Genomic DNA, 21,424 nt, shown 5'->3' on the forward strand with positions numbered 1-21,424 from the left:
CATCAAAGACAAAACGTTCATCCACATTCAAAGCGGTCCCATGGATCAAACCTGCAAATCGATAATCGCGATTCATGTTATAACAAACGTCATTGGACGGATCCGCATGCAATTTCTTGCAGGAATCGGGTGTCATTTGACGGCTGCTCGTCGTGAGGTTGAGGTAGTTGGTGCTTGTGCCCCGTGATGTGGTGTGTGGGGGAGGATGATAAACAGTCAGCGGAGAACAGGAGGAACATGGCGGCACAGTTAGCGAGCAGAAATGTTGTTTCACTACCGCGAAGGTCAGAGCTGCTTCTGATTAACGGGATTTAACGGCGAGGATACTACCAAAAGTTTTAAATCGTGAGTACCACGCATGGGGACGCTCGGGGGGGGAGACGGAAGGTGGTGTTTTGTTATAAAATCAGTGACCTAATGCGAGGTCTTCAATCTCGGCTGTGTGTGGCTGCGCTCCGGAGTTAGCCTGCTAGCCGCTAGCCGCTAGCTCAGCTCGCCGCCTGTCAGCGGTGTTTATCAAACTCCTCGGCTAGTTAGCGGCTCTGCAAGCCAACTGGTAGTAATGTCGTTATTTGTGCATTGTTTCACACCTCTGTACGTGTTGCCATGCATGCGTCGGGAAAGAACCCGAAGTGGGTTAAACCACGCACCTTGCTCTAAATGTTGAGTTTTGTGCTGAGTGAGCGAGTGACATAGCATTAGCAGACAGAAAGCGGACGAAGTTGGCCAGTACAGCGGGGATAGCGTTAGTTAGCATGCTAAGCTACGCTCCGTAGCGGCTGGCTGTGTTCGGGGAGCCGTCTCCCTCCGTCTCTCCCGGAACGGGCAGGACTTCAGCACCATGTGTGTTATTGGGTTTTCGTTCGGCTCTTAGCCCGAGCCATGTTTAAGACGTTTCGTTTTCGGCGGATCCTGCTCATGCATGTCATCTGAACATCGTATTGAGTTGTGGCCCCTTCTGACTTGAGGGATTAAGGTTACACCGTTTGTTTTGACCCTGGCTCAATGCTGTTTTTTGCTCAGCAATTTCACACGTTAATGTGTGGATTTTTTTGTGTGTGCAGTCTACACTTTGCCGTCGAATAAAAGCAAACAGTTTTTTTTAACCTACGTTTTAAAGATGCATTTGAGAGAATGATTCCTTTTAAAATGTGTGGTAATAAAGATTAGTAAATGATTCATTATGCACGATAAGCGGAATTGTTTTTACGAACGGTTCATGAGTTTTACTGGTTTTATGGTGTGCTCATACTTTTACCTATCGGGAACAAATCATCTTAATAAACGTTGCTCATGGGTCGTTTAGATCCTATGCAAATCGAGGCAAACGTGATCAGATAAAGTCAATCTAGATTTGCATATATTAAGCAGTAAATAAACGTGTGTGTGAGGGATGGGGGGGGAGGGGGTTGGTGGAGGAGGTTGTATCGATTCGTCGTTCTCCTCAAGAAAGTCGCTAATGGCATCTTGAGTAATCGGGAAATGGAGCTGCAGAGTTAAACTACTGCGTCTCATTGTAGTACACGTCCTGAGTGCATTTCACTGCCTCTAAAGGCTCCGCTGCTCCAGGACTATACAGGCTGCAGACAGCTTGGGCCATTGCAATGATTGTCAACGCTTCCGCGTGTAATGCTGGAGGAATGCAGCCTGTGGAACCAGTGGAGCAGTCTCTGTTACATCACTCTGCCCACCTGACGCGGTGCTGGTGCTCTGGTCCCATCCCAGTTACCGGTCCCAACAGGAAATGTTGGTCGGCTAGTGGCTACCGTTCTAGCCGCAACTGTTGTTTTCTTTCTTCTCCTCTCTCCCCCCCCTTCCATCAATACATTCCTAAGATTTAGTTCCCTGTTAATCACAAGACGCTAAAATCCCAATGGCAGAATAGGGGTAAAGCCTTGGATTAATGGAAACTGTGCTGGAGTGTGGCTTGTCTTATTTCATTAAGCAGAAAGTTGTCAGATGTCGAAATTGCAAAACTATTTATTTGAGCGCAGCACATGTGCATTTCCTTGTTTAGGAGATTTCCAGCCTAGTTAATGGGAATGCCTTTTGAAAGAAGACTTGATGGTTAATCTCTATTTGCTCTATACTAATTTAACTATTATTTTATTGCTTGATGTTTAAGCCCAGAAGGAGAAGACGTTTTATGTAACACCAGTCATCTTAGGCAAGTGCCATAGTAAATAGCAGATCACTTTTTTAATATGCTGATCTGTTATTTGTTTAGCATTGCTTTTATGATGCATAAACAGATAAAGATTGTCATCGTTCTCTGCATGTGATCAATGTTGTTACTGGCCCTAACCATGGATTGGGAGAAGCAGCTGTTGCATGGTAATGAAGTGTGATTTTTATTATTCATCATCATTGGCTGTTGAACTGGGAAAGCCAGAGTGAGTGGTGGAATGATGACAGCTTTTGAATTTATGTGAGCGTATATGTAAGTATGTGATGTTTATATTAAGGTAGCAGGCTGGGCTTTTTTTCTCACACAAACTTGGCGTAATGCGTGCGTTCCTGCGTGCATGCTATAGCAACACGGCCAGTGTGACAATGTGAAGTCCTGCTCATCACATCATGGCAAAATAATTTCTCTGCCTTACACACTCCCACCCCACTTTGTTTAGCTTGTTTTGTCACTTACTCCTTTTTGCTAGTTCCCAACTTTATTGTTTTATCAACCCCCCCCCCCCCCCCCCCCCCCCGCGCTCCTCATGCAACCAATTTTTACTTTTCTAAAAAGACGAAAAAGGAATGAGAAAATCCTTGCCCTGCGAGTTGGTAGAACTTTGACTCACATTGAACTGGTCTTTGCCCTGTGATAGCCTCTGTGCGTTGCATCACTTTAAGTGATACTGTAATCATTTAACCTTTGAACCCTTGGCTCTCTTGGTTGTGTGTCCAGTTTCCTCTTTACGGTTGGGCTAGGCACAGTATTCTCTGACTATCTGAATGTCCTGTAGAACTAGCCTCTGGTTTCTCCTCCGGTTCAACATTTGGAGCTATGATGGTTCACAGCGTCCCTGTCCCTTCCAGACCCCTCGCATCTCCCCTGAGCACCCCCCCCCCCTCCCCATAGCCAGGCTCTCACAGGGAGCTGTCGATGCACCCATGGTGGGTGTCCCCCTAGTAGCATCCCGTTGTCGGTGCATATGGGTTAGAGACGACTCTGGACGACCATAGCGACGATCACCTACCACCACGCACCAAAGCGCTGGGGGGGGGGGGGTCTGCATCGCTGACAGCCTTGGTCGCTAGAGGAACGCTGTACTTTGAACACGCAGCTGACTAAACAACCTCCCACCAACTGTTCTTTGTCATTTATTTGTTTATATATTTCTCTGACTTTCTATGATTTTACAGTGGAGACGGCCGGACCTGGGTGGGGGTGACGCCCCCCCCTGAGACGTGAGGCAGACGGCGCATTGAGCCATCTGTCCGCCGCGCTCCTCCGTAGCCCGCTGCCGAGCCCTGACATGACGCACGGATGTGCTTACCCCGCACCCCCCCACCTCGCGTGTTTGTACATGTCTGCATGTGTGTTAGCCTTGTTTCACTGGGCATCTCACCCTGCTGCCTCCTGCGTTGGTGTCGCCATGGAAACAGCGGCGTGACAGGTCCCGGGTGGGCGGGAGGATGATCTGTGGGGTAATGGTTGGGTTTTTCACGACTAAGGAGAGAGAGAGAGGGGCAGACGGGGAGAGAGCCGTCGGAAGGCAGAGGTGGTGTGGTGGGAGGGGGAACGTGGAGGGGGAGGCGGTGAACGCATGTTCAGTACTATGAGCCCCCCCCCAAAAAGCAACACCGTAACGGAGATTCAATCGCTAATTGATTAGGCAGAAGTAGGACTTAGGCCATACCCTGTCTGAAAATAAATCTTTGTTTGAAACAGGTTATCAACTTAATCAATATCAAGCACCACTATGCATATCACAAAATTAGACGGAATCGTAACTGCACAGCACAAACAATGCCGTGACAACTTAAACAGGAGGCAGGAGTTAGGGCTATAGCCCATCTGCCAGAAATGTATTTCTTAATGTTGTTTGCTAAACACCAGTCTATCAACTTGATCTGAAGTGGGGCTCTCTTTTATGTTTTATGTGTAACCTGCGGTGGTGAACACGCGTTCGGAGCGCACAGACGTGCCTGGCACACACTTGGGGTCCCAGTTTAGAGATCAGGAAGGCTCGAAACAGGATATATTAATCGCCTGATTAGAGCGCCCGTGAATGGATGAGATTGCAAACAATAAAAAAAAACAAAAAAAAACGATGCCAATACCTCTGCTTGGATAAGACTACTCCTTGACAGCCTGTGTTTAAGCGTTTTTTTAATGGCTCTACTGCACAGCCGTGATTTCTTTGTTTGGAGGATGTTGTGGTCTCTGAGCCTTCCTGCTGCCAACACCCTTAGTAGGATCCTCAATGGGTAACTTGTGCCCTAAATGGACGAGGGCTTCAGTGGTGGTGCTGGGGAGGCCTCGAGGCAATCCAATGAGCTGGGCTCCTCCGTCGACATAGGGCGGCCGCACTAAAGTGCTTTTATTGATTTGCAGAGGCCAGGAGATATCGTGGCGTCCTGCGTTCGGTCGCTAAGAAGGTGCCCTGGAGGCGGTTAACTTGTAGTGTGAAGGCTGCTGGGGTCAGGGGTCGGACGCTGCTTTCACAGCTGTGTTGGGCCTGCATTATCTGCTGGTGGGGTTTTTCGAACATTTTAAAATCCCTTTTACTATTTCCCGTTTTCTGGCTTTGTAAAAACTCTGAAAGATACACCTGATGTGCAAAGGTATAGTCATTTAAAATGTATTTAATGGCATGTGTTTCTAGTGACTTGTAATGTGCACGGTGAAGAAACACAATAAAACGTGTGTTTTGCTTTTGTGAAGGGTATAATTTCATATTGGTGGTGGGGTATCTTACCATCACCCGGACAGTTTCCTTGGGTCGTACAATAAGAAGTTGTTTATTTACATTTAGCTATTGTAAACCTCTCTTTGCCTTAAACCAACAATACAAATAATGGTTCAGTAGCAATCCTTAAAGTCTTTGACGTTTTCAAAAATGCCTTATCAATGCAAACGTCTTCCTATGTGCAATGGTGTAAAATTTCATTAAACGATTTCTGATTCTCAGACAAATTACTGAGCATCGGATATGGATCTGGATTATTCTATGTATGAAAGTGGCCTGTTTTGATTTGGAGGGAAAAAAAAGTTTAGTTTCACTTTCATTTGGCAGTTCACACCGTCCAAAAACAATCCCGAGCTTTGTCAGTAGTGTGAACAACATGGTGAAAGAGCAGCGAGAGCGCCTTCCAAACAGCTCTGGATTCACTCCCGAATGGAGCAGGGATCAGGTCTTAGACTAGTGCTGCTGCTGCTGCTGCTGCTGCTGCTGTGTGCTCTTGGCTCTGACGCTAGCAAGAGTGCTAGCATGTGGTTGGCCTCTAGCCCGCTGGGTTGAATCCTTGGCACTGATGGGAGAGCAAGCTCGAGGGATTGAGAGTGTCTGCCAGAGTGGGTGGGTGGGCGTCCTAGAAAACACGCCGTGCAGTACGGCTCCTGAAGGAACTCCACAAACAGAGGTACACGAAGGGAGCGAGCGCAGTGTTCTCCCTGGCCTGGCGGGGCGCTCAGGGTGCCGGCCCGAGTGCGGCCGTTGGGCAACGCGTGTGCCGTGGGTGCGGCCAGCAGCTCTAATTGTCTTGTAGTGGTGCCAAGGAAACGTGCAGAAGCAGCTATTTTAAGCTCTGAGTCCTGTACTTTGGTGTAGGGGTCACTGTGATGCCAAGGGAGGGAAGGGGTGAATACAGGAAATATCAGTTTCATTGTTTACTTGGATTTCTTTTGATGCCGCCCATGCGTATCAGGTATTCCGCTGAAGTTGCGGAGTTCCTGGAAGGTTGCTGGGCGGTGATTGGGGCAGGCTGTCGGCGCACCTCTTCCCATGTGGTTCCAGTGTGCGTTCTGTAACATAATCCAAGGGAAACGCAGCCTTCGGAGTGACACGGTTTAGAGGAGCTGGGCCCTAGTCAAACAACAAAGCCCACCCATTAGCTGCACAACAACAAACTAGGAGGCGGTGGTGGAGAACTTGTCTTGGGGTGTTTGTGTCAGCCTCTCCCTACTTGGCTCTGCCGTTGGAGTAAACCTTCTGAGATGGTTAATCGCTACAGGGTTGAACCGTGTGTGTGGTATTTACTAATATGTACGAAACATGATGACCCAACTGTAATTAACACGTCATTAACATTTCTGATGTCTCCATTTAGTTTCGGTTGTCAGATTTCTTGAACCATGATGTTGCATAATCATTTTATTTAACCCATTTAGGCCTAAAGCGCCTGGAAAAAATGCCTGTAAAACCTATAGGCGATTTCAGAAAAGCCCCCAAAACCTGAAGTTTTTCTAGAAATTCAGCAATTGTGTCAACGCCTACTAAATTACTGATTTCTCAGCCCCTGTAACAGATAGGAACACAATTCAAAAAGTATTTGAGAGCTGACACCTGTGGCTTTCATGGGAAATTTGAGTTTTTATTTACAAATATTTACAATATTTACATACAGGTAGAGAAGTAAATAAAAAAGTAAAAAAATATGTAAAAGTGCAGGAACAGCACAAAACAGTAAAAAAAATAAAGTATAATAAAGTGAAATAAGTATATAAGAAAGTAATAAAGTATATAATAACAAACATGGGAAGGGGAACAGACTGGGACTAAAACTGTAAACAGTCTGCGTTTTAAATTACATGCACTTGTATGTGATGACTACTGAATAAAAGTATTATGCATAATACAAATACAATTGCATTTCATCCTAAGAAGTAGCGTAATTAAAAGATACAGGCTATAATTTGGGAATGTATAGTAGCCTAGGCCTTATTGTTCTGGAGATCGCAGTTAGGTGTGAAATCCAAAGAAGCTCTATTCTTTGGAAGAGCCTTGAACATCCTCAGGCCCGGTTCTACGGGGGTGCATAAGCATGCATTGCACCCCCAAAAAAATGTTTTGCACCCTCAATTGAAAAAAAAAAAATATATATTTATAATAAATATTTTTTATAAATATGATAAAAAATAATAAATACTTGCTCACAAAACAAATTGTAATGAAACCTGTGACAATTTCCATTAAATACCGTTGAGATATCAGCATCCAACATCACTCTGACTGTTCACCAAACTGACAAAATCACTCCGCATTTATGTATGGTGTTTTGTTTATATGTTGCTTGGCAACAGTCCGCTCAGTGGGGATCTATTTTTGTTGCCGGAAGCAATTTCATTCGTTTATATGATTAAATAAACAAACAAATCAAAATCTATTGTCAATTATTATTATTAACAGTACATTTTACTAGAATAACTGTTGTATAAAGCAATATCACACTCGAGGTCGCAATGTTGTCGCTCTATATCAGCGCTGCTGTGATTGGCCGCCGGCCGGCATCGTGTGCAAAATGCACGCACCCATATAGTATATCTATGGTGCGCACGGTAGTGACGTTGAACTTCAGTGGCGAAGTCACGCCCCTTCCGGTAGAGCTCATGGGACCTATGAGATCGAAAAATATGAATGGGTGTCAATGGAGAGAAAATAATTATTTTCTGGTCCCAGTCTTTATATGCCCTGGATTACACATATGTTGTTTGTGGATTTAAATGATCATTTTTCATGCAAAGAAATCAAAAAAATGTTGTGAAGAAGTTTGATAATTTTAGGTTTTATGTGAGGCCGCTTTGTGAACTACAGCTCTTCGCTGCTCTCGACGCATATGATATACGTCACCACACCCGCACTTGGAACTCGGCACAGAGATGGCGATCTCTCTGCTCCACTTCACCACTTTTTTTCAAGGCGAGGATAAAAGCATAGAAAGAGGTGAAAACCACTATAAATCGGGGCATGTGGAGAGCTTTAGTTATGTGGCATCTCCTATGTGCCATCTCTGTGCCGAGTTCCAAGTGCGGGTGTGGTGATGTATATCATATGCGTAGAGAGCAGCGAAGAGCTGTAGTTCACAAAGCGGCCTCACATAAAACCAAACATTTTCAAACTTCTTCTCGAAATTTTTTAGTTTTCTTTGCATGAAAAATTATCATTTAAATCCACAAACAACATATGTGTAATCCAGGGCATATAAAGACTGGGACCAGAAAATAATTATTTTCTCTCCATTGACACCCATTCGTATTTTTCGATCTCATAGGTCCCATGAGCTCTACCGGAAGGGGCGTGACTTCGCCACTCTATATCCGTTGGATATCCAATACATGTATTAAATGTATTATGTTCATAGGAACCCATATTTCTTTTTATTGCATTTATTTACAATCGTGTTAACTTTAAGAGTATTATACTGATTACTTTTTGTTCAAAGTTCAAAGTCTGAAAGTGTTCTTTCCTTGTTCAGCTAAAATCTGTTTTATTTATAAGTGGCAATGTACAATTATTTGTTATGTCAAATATCCTGCCACAATTTATAAAAAAATAATCGTTATTTTTGAATTGCAGTCACATGTTTTTTTTGTGTAGAATTCTGTTCATTTTTACACCTCAAAAATCTCATATTCAAAGCTATCTAAGATATCAATAAGCTAATGTTGCAGCTGAAATGTTCTCCACATCACAAGACATGATATGATACCATCTTTTAAGCACAGTAATTGTTTGTTGTCCCAACATGTCAGTAGAACTACGCAGAAGTGCTTGTCTATGGTAGGAAAAGCCTGTGTGTAAAAAAGCGAATTCTGAACTGAAGCTGGGTAGCTGGTTTTAGTATAGTACTGGTGCACCCCCTGTAATCTCAGATGCACCCCAAGGCATTCTGTTCTGGAACCGGGCCTGAACATCCTGCATACGGGCCCGTCGTTGCCTTGTTACGCCACTGGTGGTGACATTCCAGAGAAGCTTATCTGGTTTTACGGGTGCTTTACGCATCTCCGGGACAGTAATACATCTCTTACATATAAACTGTCGTAATTTCTTATTACAGCATCATCACAATCAATAAGTATTACTATTGATAAGTATAAGTGACATTCCAGAGAAGCTTATCTGGTTTTACGCACCCGGGTGCTTTACGCATCTCCGGGACAGTAATACATCTCTTACATATAAACTGTAGTAATTACTTATTACAGCATCATCCCAATCAATAAGTATTACTATTGTCCTTGCCTCCAGATGGCCGCAAATCTGTCCCGGGACATATTTCTGGCGAATTGCGTCCGAAAGAGATTCTTACTCTGTCGCCAGTAATCTCTTCGCACCGGCAACACAAGCAGCCCCATTCCCATAGCCCCATTCCATACTTCTTCTTCCTCGTCGTCATTCACGAACATGTGCCTTAACCATAATTCCCGGTCAATCGGTTCGTATTCGTCATCAAAGGACTCGGCCTCATCAACATCTTCGAAGCCGAGAAACTCGAAATCGCTACCGTCAGAAAAGTCTTCAGTCTCAAATTCCGCCATACTTGCTTGAAGAAATTTCTGAACTAAACTCACGAGGAACAAGTTGACACCTATATGTGTCTATTCTGATGCATTTCATTGACCCAGAGGCCGACACTTTGGGCAAAAACCCCCCTTATACAGAAAAACGACGCAAACGCTTTCCCGTCCTTAAAGGTAGAATGACGCAACAGCGCCCCCGGCTTTAAAGGTAGAACAGCGGCAATGCTTTCCCGGCTTAAATGGGTTAACTGTTTGTAAGTAGTCTTTATTCAGTAGAGACACAGCGCATATGAACAAGGTGTGTATTGATAATTCAAGTGTTAGATTAGTCTCTGATTAGATATTTATGTAAGGAGGGCAAACTTCATCTTTTTCCCCCTGACGCTAGGTCAAAAAACTCTATTATTGATCATCTAGTAGTTTGCTACAGTGTGCATTCTATAAATTACTACGGCTTATATGTTGTATGTTATGGCAATGTTTTCTCAGCCAAGTCCTAAGTCACACTTTCTTTACCCTTGGAGGGTAATTACCTCCAAGGGTTAGACTTCCCTGACACCTGTAGTTTAACGCAATGCTGTGTGTGGCAGGTGAAGGTCTGAGCAGAGCTGACCCTAACTCATCAGAGTGAGGGTTAAGCTTCAAGTATAATTTAATATAAATAATAATTAATTTAAAATAGGTGAATGAGGGTTAGCATTTAATCCATTGTTGAAAAAAACTAAAAATTCACTTCAGATTACCGTCGGGGAGAATAATGTTCACCAGTGGGTTTTGGGGTTATCCCTGCCTGTGGCGATTTGTGCGTTATTGTGTAGCTGTCATTTCCTTAAAGCACACAAAGATCTCCTTGTGTGAAACGAGTGTGAATAGAGTTAACATGCACAGCCTGGGTTTCACTTTCAATTATTTAATTTTTTAATTTTAGAATATATTAGAATATGCTGTGGGCAAGACCTATAGCATGATCATTAGGGATGCACCGAAATGAACAGTTGGCCGAAGGCCGAAACCGAATACCGAATGTGTCTTTTAATGTTTATCATTCATTTTGCTTTAATTTCTCACCATTGCATAAATCAAACAATTAAATGTCCTTAATAAACTTTTTTGTCTTGCTTTTCTATAAAAAAAAATCAATTACAAATTGGATATAAAATATTTATTTAATGCTGAACGTTTTCTAACATTCCAGCAGACATTATAGCAAGAATTTAAGAACAATATATATATTTTTTAATAAATAAATAAAAATGTTCGGCGTATTATGCCTTTTTACTCCTTCGGCCGATACCGAACAGTATGTTTTGGGCCATTTTCGGCCGAACATGTTCGGTGGCCGAATATTCGGTGAATCCCTAATGAATGACCATTTGGCTTTGACCACTCTGTCTAATTTCTGACCAATCAGGGAATCTCTTCTGATTTTTCTCTGGGATTCCATCTAGCCTGTCAATAACATGTCTATGGCCATCTTCTTTTTTAGCAAGGATATTAGTTTGGTTGTACTGTAAAGTAACATGATTGGATCCTGATCCTACCTGAATGATATCAGGATGTACCCTTGTGGAATGGCCCCCCAAAGCAGGCGTTTGTTGTCCCGGTTCAGCCCTCTTCCTTTGTAGTCTGCAGAACTTTTTGTACCATGGATGTTTTTCGTTGCATTTTTACGGGTTGGACCCATGTACCGTGAGCCGGTGACCCGTGTACCGTGAGCCGGTGACCCGTGAGCCGGTGGTTGACCCGTGTACCGTGAGCCGGTGGTTGACCCGTGAGCCGGTGGTTGACCCGTGAGCCGGTGGTTGACCCGTGTACCGGGAGCCGGTGGTTGACCCGTGTACCGTGAGCCGGTGGTTGACCCGTGTACCGTGAGCCGGTGGTTGACCCGTGTACCGTGAGCCGGTGGTTGACCCGTGAGCCGGTGGTTGACCCGTGAGCCTGTGGTTGACCCGTGAGCCTGTGGTTGACCCGTGTACCGTGAGCCGGTGGTTGACCCGTGTACCGTGAGCCGGTGGTTGACCCGTGTACCGGGAGCCGGTGGTTGGACCCGGGAGCCGGTGGTTGACCCGTGAGCCGGGGGCCGGTGGTTGACCCGTGTACCGGGAGCCGGTGGTTGACCCGGGAGCCGGTGGTTGACCCGTGTACCGGGAGCCGGTGGTTGACCCGTGTACCGGGAGCCGGTGGTTGACCCGTGTACCGGGAGCCGGTGGTTGACCCGTGAGCTGGTGGTTGACCCGTGTAACGGGAGCCGGTGGTTGACCCGGGAGCCGGTGGTTGACCCGTGTACCGTGAGCCGGACGTTTGACCCGGGAGCCGGTGGTTGACCCGTGTACCGTGAGCCGGACGTTTGACCCGGGAGCCGGTGGTTGACCCGTGAGCCGGTGGTTGACCCGTGTACCGTGAGCCGGACGTTTGACCCGGGAGCCGGTGGTTGACCCGTGTACCGGGGGCCGGTGGTTGGACCCGGGAGCCAGTGGTTGACCCGTGTACCGGGGGCCGGTGGTTGGACCCGTGTACCGGGGGCCGGTGGTTGGACCCGTGTACCGGGGGCCGGTGCAGAGCCTGTAGACCGTCTTCAGGCGGAGCTGCTCCTGCCGCCTGTTGGTGTGATTTACAGCCGGCCCACGGCGTTCCTCCGTTTATTCACAAAGCGGCTGGAGCTTCTGCCTCACTCATTGCAGTCGGCCCGGTGACGCAACGCCACTGCCTCCTGTCCTGCAATCTGTCGCGCCGCTCCACCCCAATCCTGGTTAAAATTAAAGCCCTGTTAATGACTTATTATTATTTACTATAAAAATAACATTGTGCTGAGATACTGGAGAATGAATCAATACTGGCTGATGGCCTGGGCGGGCCCTGGCATACAGTCACACTCATGAGGCTAACTTAATGATGTTTTTTAGGAATGATATTTAGCCACGGATTGTTTTTTTCTTTTTTAGATGGAAGGGCAACTCATTCTGACAATTTCTTCTTCGTCAGCAGGGATCGTTTTAGGGAAGTACTTTAAAAAATATGAATGAATTTAGGTATTTATAGGATGTAGGGCTGGGCGATATGGACCAAAACTCATATCTCGATATTTTTTGTTCGAGTGGCGATATACAATATTCTAACGATATTTTGAACAAAATGGGTAAAGCGTGGGTGAAGCAGGGGTTAATCTAAACCGGGAAAGAGGGGCGCTGCGCCTCCTTGTTTCAACCCAGCGCCTCCTTGTCGAAAATTTTAAATTACTTAAAATCTCCCGGAATGGAGAGCGAGCGAGCAAGACCGCGCACAGGAGACAGACGTGCTCCTAACCGCGTTCGCATCTGTGTAGCGAGCGCGCAGCACAACAGAGAGGGATCTAGAAACTGTGCATGAGGCAGTGTGCACGTGAGCCTCAGGCGCCTCCTGAGTGGCCTGGATCGGTAAGTCAACCAATCAGTTTACAGTGTAGGCGGGCTTTTATCTCTTCTCCCGAACCAAATTTATCAGTTCAGTGAATCTGAGAGTGTCTGAGAAGAAAGAAAATATAGCGTTTGGTGACTTAGCTTACAGTGTTTTAAAATGTCGTGCCGCGGGGGGAAGAAAAGCAAGGCTGAGGAATAGAAAAATACTAATTTAAATAATAAAGAAAGTGTTCTTCCAGCAGGTTCCCGAAGTACGTGTTTTTTTTTCTATATACATTACTGTATGTAATGTTCTGCATCTATGGTAACTTAGCCATTTTGAATAATTTGGCCTTACTATACGAGTCAACATACTGGTCCTTCTCAAGCCTCAGAATGATCCATTTCTACCTCAAATTTTCAAAAGCTCCGCACCGCGGAAGGGGGGGGAACCTCCCCTTCCACACCTTCCCCCCCGCTCGGTCGCTTTGCTCCCTAGCCATTGATGTTTTCCCCCTTGTGAATTTTTTCTAGAAAAACCCCTGGGTAAAGTATTCGCCATCAACCATTTATTTAGGTTTATTAAAAAAGAAAATGCTCCAAGAAGCGCAGCTGTGCTTTAACAGATCTGTAACGGATAATGTATAGAACGCCGGTCATTATTAAAGCCCCGACAGGGCGAACAGGACACCGATGCGCAGTGGAGGTGTCTTGGTTTCCCCTGAAGGGCGACGTTCTACACATTATACCGCTTATTACACGGCTACTTGCCTAAACGAAAAAATAACTTCATGGTGTGTCTTTTACAAATTATTTGTAACCAGCATTCGTAGTGTTGATCAGCAGAAAAATAGTCCGCCGTTGACGTCGCTTAGCAACCGTAGACGCTGGGGTTGACAAGTTACCGGACTACTTGCGGAGTGATGCCAAAGACGTCATTGGGCCAAAAATCCCTTGTTTTCCTGGCCAGCCTCTTTTTTAATTTGAATGATTTTAGCCTATGTGTGCCCGTGCCCACGATAAATCACACACAAGCTAAAATCATTAAAATTAATGTGCTTTATTTTTATCTCACACTATGGAGCACGTATACTCTCTCTTGCACTCCGCCTCTGACTACGAGATGGTTTGTGTTGCACCTTTCGTGCTGTCGGCTCTCAGACCGAGGAGCACTGGGGAGACGTTCCCTCCAGGGCCGGTGCCCTCTCGGGGGCAACACCCTTCTTCACTTTGATCGGCAGTGGGTCTGCTTAGAGGTCGGAATATGGTCGGAATGAAGCAGGCACCGATTCTTGACAGCTGGGTACTTTGTTCCAAGGAAGTAAGTTTGGTCTCAGCTTTGGTAGGGACACTTGACAGACGTCACCCAAAATCACTACGTAGACTGCATCATGCTGAACAATAAATACTTTATTAAAATAAAATCTAGATTTACATGTGCACTTATTCACCTTTAAAGTAGCCTACTGTAAAAAAGGTCAGGTGAGTAGAAGTTAGGAACTTCTGAAGTGAATAACGTGGAGGTTCACATGAATATTTAATCGGTGCTCGTGCCCATCGCGCGAGGTATACGAACCGAGCGGCTTCTCGCCGCGACCTCTCCCTATTTCTGTTTTTATTAAATAATAAATCAAAATATTGGTAGGGACAATCATTTCTTTCCCAAAGTTGGTCGGGACATGTCTCTCCATCACTATGCAAAATAACGCCTTTGCGTTATTCTTACACAAAACTGGACTCGTTCATTACTTCACTAAACTGACATGCACGCTAACGCTCGCTCTCCTCGCTCGTCCACTTACTCGCTGACGATGCACGCTCGCACACACACTGCCAGTGATATGCGTACGATAATTTCTCGTGTTCACGAGATACTTTGTCGTGCGCACCAGATACTTTATCGTGCTCACGAGAAACTTTTTCTTTTTTTTTTACCCCATGTCCCTTTACGGGTTCCATACTCTCTACCACCGTGTCCGCCAAAAATCATAATCACGATTATTTTGGTCAATATTGAAATCACGATTATTCAAACAATTAATTTTGAGATTGAAAACATGATGTATTTATTCAGCATGTCTCTCACAAAAAAATCTTTGTAACAGAACTTTAAAATTTCGCCTTAAAGAAATACCGAAAATTGTCAGAAAGAAAATTTTCCAATCTAAAACTATCCATAATATACGCGGAAAATATCTCGATGGATCCCTCTGCACCGGAGACATGCGGTTTGGCACCTGAAGATACGGGGCGTCAAAAGAAATCGTCTCTACTCCCTCCTCTGGCCCCAGATATCAAACCCCCTCCACGGCGCCTTCGGGAACCTAGAGGGCCGAGGCAGGAAAAGGAGCATTATTTATGTATTATTATTAATGCGCCAGCCCCCCCGGTGGAGTCCAGGGCTGACCTCCTCTGAGGTAGAGGACCAGGGAGGCGTTGCCCTGATGGAAGCGTCATGAGGACGCACGTTGATATGGAACACATGGCCCGAAAAGCGGTCCTGTTGAGGGTTAACCCTACCCTAACCCTAACCAACCCTACTGACTGGATGAGGGGTAACCCTACCCTACCCTACTCTAACCCTAACCCTACTGACTGGATCAGGGTTAACCCTAACCCTACTGACTGGATCAGGGTTAACCCTACTCTAACCCTAACCCTACTGACTGGATCAGGGTTAACCCTAACCCTACTGACTGGATCAGGGTTAACCCTACTCTAACCCTACTGACTGGATCAGGGTTAACCCTAACCCTACTGACTGGATCAGGGTTAACCCTAACCCTACTGACTGGATCAGGGTTAACCCTACTCTAACCCTAACCCTACTGACTGGATCAGGGTTAACCCTACTCTAACCCTAACCCTACTGACTGGATCAGGGTTAACCCTACTCTAACCCTAACCCTACTGACTGGATCGGGGTATGGCCAGGCCCAGGAGTCCTCCTCCGCGGCTGAACTGCTCAGTTGGTTGGTGATGCTGATAGTTGACACAAGCACCGGGTGGAGGTCTGTAGTGCACGGCTGTGATTCCGAGCAGGTTTTTGGGGAACTGAAGAGCTGATCTGCTTAGTGTGCATGTTTTGACGAACGTTCGGCCATTTAAGGTCACTGCAGTCGATATAGGGCGGCGTGTCCCAGGCCCTGCCCGCTACATATGGGTTACTGGGGGAGGGTACCCCCGGCTGGGGAGAATAGGGTCAGGCTCCACCCTACCAAACCCTAACATCTATCTCCTCTGGAACGCTGGATATTGATAGAATTCCCATTTTTCTCTTGTCAAACACTGGCCATTGAACGAATTCAGATTGGCTGAACGGTGTCAGGGGGACACTTCAGCACAATGCACTGATCCCTTTGTGTTGGCCCTCTGACCTGAACACTGTGTCTCACTGGGTGTAGGGTTGGTGTTTGGTAAAAGTACAAGTGAAAATGCATAGTCTGAACTGTGGGTTCCTCATTTGGTAACTGCAGGATTGGTAAAGGATTTAAATTAGATGGGACTTGTACCTGGTGACCTCACATCGCAATGACCTCCATTACGGAAGTGGTAGATAGTCATTGTGGTCATTGTTTAGTAATTCATTGAGACATCATCTGGCATGTCGAGACATTGTTGCGTTAACTTCTTAACGCAACAAAACGTAGCGAACACATTTTTGATAAGCCTACGTTACGGTCTATTTACTTTAATTCTAGGGCCATCGCAAAATGTAGAGTATTACCAACAAAAACTCCCATGATGCATTCTGCTGTCACAGCCCAGTGCAAGTTACATAAATTGAGGCAGAGTTCCACACGGAGCCATCAGCTTGGAGAATCCCTCTGCCGTTTCCACTGTGGTCAGTTGACGCATTAGAAGCTAGGTAAATGAATGGTGGCAGGCATCTATTAAATCATATCAAAAATTATTGTTCAATCAGTTTCCCAGATGACACAGGCAGGCTACCAAGAAATGCGTCCTGTAATGTGCCCAGCGACACAGTGGCTGTGATCGAACCAGGACCGACGTTATCGATGTGTTCATGTGCCTCCCAATACCCTGTTGGTTGGTTATCCAATTTTAAATTGAGTAGGTTGGATACCTGGCTGTGGCTGTCTGGTTGTGATTGGATCCCTTGAGTAGGATCTAAATGACTGGTCTGAACAGGGCCTGAGATGGGAGAGGAGAAAGTATTCCAAACCTGTCAAACATTGAAGCAGTGTTGCGTTGAGCCCAGCAGCCCGGCCAAAGCTTTCTGTCACTTCCCTGGGCAGAGAAATCGAACCGCTGGGTTGCATATTCTGAGGGTGTCCTGATGCATGACATCCTTGGGTTATTGCCATAAATCGATGTTCAGGACTGACGTGCAGACGTTATTCTTGATAAATTCTCCAAACGTCCTTCAATTGAACTTGGATACCGGCGCAGTAAGGCATGGAAACACGACTAACTACGGGGAATAAATAATAACTGTCTTCTGACTCCCAATGCTAATAAAGGTTATGGACGCGTTCATGAAGGTTTTTACCTGATCCTGTCTTGCTGTCCTGGCCCGGTGAGGGGGGGAGGTCTGCATTGCTTTGCTCTTTGCTCTGTCTACTCCAATTATGTGTTCCAGCGTCGGTGGCGCAGCCAGAGCTGCTAATCAGGTAATGCAGGGGTTGACTACCGCCTCGGACTGTCACCGCAGAGCCTGAACACCGGCTCACTGAATGCAGGCCAGAATCACAACGTTAAAGTGCTCTGTGGCCCTGCTGTCACAACCATTCATCACATACCTAAACCTCAGTTGTTGGTGCATGTCTGCCTGCATGTGTTGTTTTGTCCATGACGTCGCCATATACAGCACATTTTATCAGCGTCTCGTGTATTTTCCCTGTTATAGTAACGGGCAGTGACTATCTGATTAGCAGCTGTAGTGCACGTTGAATTAATCCATAATGCCGCAATGAATTGATAAAAACAATCGTGAGTTATCATTTTGTCCCTGGATACAACATGAATGAATGGTCGTATATTTCTAAATGCATTAAAGTAAATGTGTACGGTAATTATAGCTTTAGGGTTCTTACTTGTTAACTGAGGTTAACCTGAAAGTGGCTTTTTCATTTCCTCTCACAGGTTTTCTGTAAATTGTTCTGGTTGTTACAGAGCATTTGACAAGCAGTTGGCCATCTGTCATCTAAAGTAAGGCCTTTCCGAGGGCGATAGCAGGCAGGTCCCTGTGTGACACGGGACACCTCACATGTGTAATTGTTTCAGGGCTCCCAAGATGGAACAAAGCCTATCGATTTTTATTGGTTAAAAGCAAGCTGGCAGCGCAGTGTTGGTGTGACCCCGGCTCGGCGCAGAAACACAGCCCGTGTGTTGTCATGAGGTTTGACCTCAGCCTTGGTACTTTTGAATCCAGAGGGTCATTAGTGGGCCATTCAGAAGGCAGTCGACAAGGCATCCACTGGTGGTTACCCCTCCTGTGACCTTGCCATTATAGTCAATTTCTACCACATGAAACATCCACCACGGTCCTTTTCCCTTCCCTTCCCTCTCCTCTGCCTTCTCTCTGGCCCATTAGCCCCATGGCTCGTTAGCATCGTTAGCCGAGCACGAGTGACAAAAGCTCTTCGCTGAGGGGTCCATCACAAGCTCCAGGAGAAAGTCTGGGATTACGGCCGAGCCCCCGGTCCCCGGCCCTCAGGAACCCCCCCACAGCCCCTCTGCTCAGCGACCCCGAGCACGTCTCCGGCGGAACACTGCTGACGGGGGACAAGCCAGTTGTCCGGAGCCAGAAGCTCCTGAAAGAAACCCTCCCGAAAGGGGAATGACCACACACGGACAGGAGATCACACGGCGGGCCTCCCAGAGCGCCGCCTCAGAGCGTCCAGGGTTCGCCCCCAGCTGTCTGATGTGGTGGCCTGTTGGGGCTGTGTGGGGTGAGCCCCCAGCCCAGGCGCTCACACGGCCGCCTGGGTTCATCCCCTGCTTTTCATTCTCCCTTTGCTCCTTCTGGAGCCAGAATGAAACCCAACGAACTGGGTTTACCCGCGGCGACAGTTTAACTGCGTCCAACGGGTTTAGTGAGTGAGCGACGGCTGCCTCGCCAGACTTGACCTCCCCCTAAACACCAACAGATGGACGGGATTGTGAGTGCATTAGGCGATGAGCTGTAGGCTACCTGAGGTCCTATACATTGCGGCCGTGAAGTTATGCATACAGCAGTGGCCGTCATGTGTCTGGAGGGGAGAGATGTTTGACTCTACATATTTCTCTTAATATCTGTGGTTTCGGTTGCTCCCTGTACATGTTTCAATGTAGTCCACGTGAACGCGTTATTAGCTCAGCCGTTTGAAGGCTAGGCTGGCCCGCCGTAGCGATGGGAGAGCGCGGCAGCAGCATGGCAGGGCTCTGTATGCTGCCTGTGTGCGTCTGTTTGAACTACACCAAGGTGTTACTTAACACTCTTGTGCCTGAGCCAATTAGAATAGCCCTTAAAGGCCAGGAAGAGGGAAGTCGAGGCCCTGCCCCCTTCCTGCAGAGCCCGCTGCTGCAACAACAGTCCTTCAGCCTGTGGGTTCTGCACACGGACCCGTGTGGGTGTGCACGATCGCACACAAACGCATAATTGTAGAGTAACGCAACACCCCCCCAACGCTTGTCTAGCGCCTCACTTTCGCCCCCGATCCGTTAAGGTCAGGAAGGCTTCTGACGAGGCCAGGCCTACGTTGAGAGGACTCCCGGCGTGGCCTCACGGAGACGGGCTGGGTGGAGGCGCTGCAGCCCGGGCCCACGTGCGGCTGACGCAGGACAACCACTGAGAGGGGGAGGAACGCACACACATCCTCACCCTTTACTGGATCCACAGAGCCCATGAGCAATGGGGCATAGTACTACGGTCGTCTTCTTCGTGTTGCTGTCATCGTTGTAATGTTTGGGTTTGGTCAACACAGAGGTGAATCGGCACATTCAATAATAAATGCTTGGTCATTGTTGTTGTTTTTTGGTGTGTGTGTGTGTGTGTGTGTGTCTGATTTTCAAATGAACCACAACGTGTGGAATAAGAATGATTGTATAACCGCTGGTTAGTTGCCCCTCTGCCCGCCCCCTGTCACTCACTCCAGCGAGTGACAGCCAATCAGCTAATCAGGCAAGGCGGGGGCCAGGGCTGACATGGCCATCACGTGACAGAGTACTAATGCTCTGAGGAAATTCCTCCTGAGGATGAGAGGTGGGGAGAGGTGGGGGGCGCGGGCTGGTGGCACAGTGTTAAGCGTATGCGGAGGTGGGGAAGGAAGGTGTATCTGAGAAATGCAGGGATTATGAAATTGCACTTTATTGTAAATGGCAGCCGCTGAGCTAGCAAGCTTTAATGGCTCGGGTACATTTCACGCTCCTGCTGAGTGGCATTTTGAAAAGCACTTTCCAGGGGACGCTGGCCCTGGCTTTAGCCTCCCTGTCCTAGCCTAGCCTCCAGCTCCTAGCCTGGCCTCCAGCTCCTAGCCTGGCCTCCGGCTCCTAGCCTGGCCTCCGGCTCCTAGCCTATCCTCCAGTTCCTAGCCTAGCCTCCAGCTCCTAGGCTAGCCTCCAGCTCCTAGCCTAGCCTCCAGCTCCTAGGCTAGCCTCCAGCTCCTAGCCTAGCCTCCAGCTCCTAGCCTGGCTTCCAGCTCCTAGCCTCCCTCTCCTAGCCTAGCCTCCAGCTCCTAGCCTCCCTGTCCTAGCCTAGCCTCCAGCTCCTAGCCTAGCCTACCCTCTAGCTCCTAGCCTAGCCTCCAGCTCTTCGGATAGCCTCCAGCTCCTAGCCTAGCCTCTAGCTCCTAGCCTAGCCTCCAGCTCCTAGCCTAGCCTCCAGCTAGCCTCCCCCGCGGGCCAGCTGTCCTGTCTGTGTTGTGGGTAGTGCGTGTGCGCTACGCACTGCCCCCTGGTGGTGTGGGTTGTTGATCCACTCAGCGGGGGGGAAGGAGGGGGCGGCGCTCACCTTTTCTCCGATGGCCCCTGGAGCACCCCCCCCCCCCCCTGCTCGGGCCCATGACATCACAGTGGCACATTCCTCCAGCGCCCTGCATCCACTGGAGAGGAATCCCCAAAGGGCGTTGGTTTGGGGGGGGAGGGGGGGGTCTCTCTCCGTTAGCAGCCGGCTCCTCTTTCATGCAGCTGCTTTTTTTCCAACCTGGAAAAAAATAATGGCGGCATAAAGCAAAAACCTTTTCTTTCAAAGCTGTCAACGTTTTTTTCTTTTCTAACGGTGTCCTTATGGGGTCTACGAGCTGCGTTGTCTAATTATCTGAACCAGAATATGATTTTTAATTTGAAATCCCCGTTTTTCCCCGACCCGTTAATTGCTCGTCATGATTAGCGGCGGTGTGGCGGCCCCTCCTCTTTAATCAGGGCAGGAGGCCCCCGAGGAGTCCAGACTCAACCTGCCTCGCCCTCCTCCTCCTCCTCCTCCTCCTCCTCCCATCCCCCTCCTCCCCTCCTCCTCCTCCTCGCCCCCCCCTCCTCCTCCTCCTCCTCCTCGCCCCCCTCCTCCTCCTCCTCCCATCCCCCTCCTCCTCCTCCTCCTCCCATCCCCCTCCTCCTCCTCCTCCCATCCCCCTCCTCCTCCTCCTCC

At 47.6% G+C, this 21,424-nt stretch overlaps 1 protein-coding gene across 1 annotated transcript in view; it reads left to right on the forward strand.

The window, feature by feature from the left end:
* Positions 1-33: 33 nt before the first annotated feature.
* ncoa2 (nuclear receptor coactivator 2) overlaps positions 34-21,424 on the forward strand; it is a 57,678-nt gene continuing 36,287 nt past the window's right edge. Inside the window, exon 1 of the mRNA XM_056583977.1 lies at positions 34-345. The gene's annotated coding sequence lies outside the window, so the exon portion shown is untranslated. The remainder of the gene's footprint in view (positions 346-21,424) is intronic.

Source organism: Gadus chalcogrammus, chromosome 23 (genome assembly GCF_026213295.1).
Source record: "Gadus chalcogrammus isolate NIFS_2021 chromosome 23, NIFS_Gcha_1.0, whole genome shotgun sequence".
Lineage (NCBI taxonomy): Eukaryota > Metazoa > Chordata > Actinopteri > Gadiformes > Gadidae > Gadus > Gadus chalcogrammus.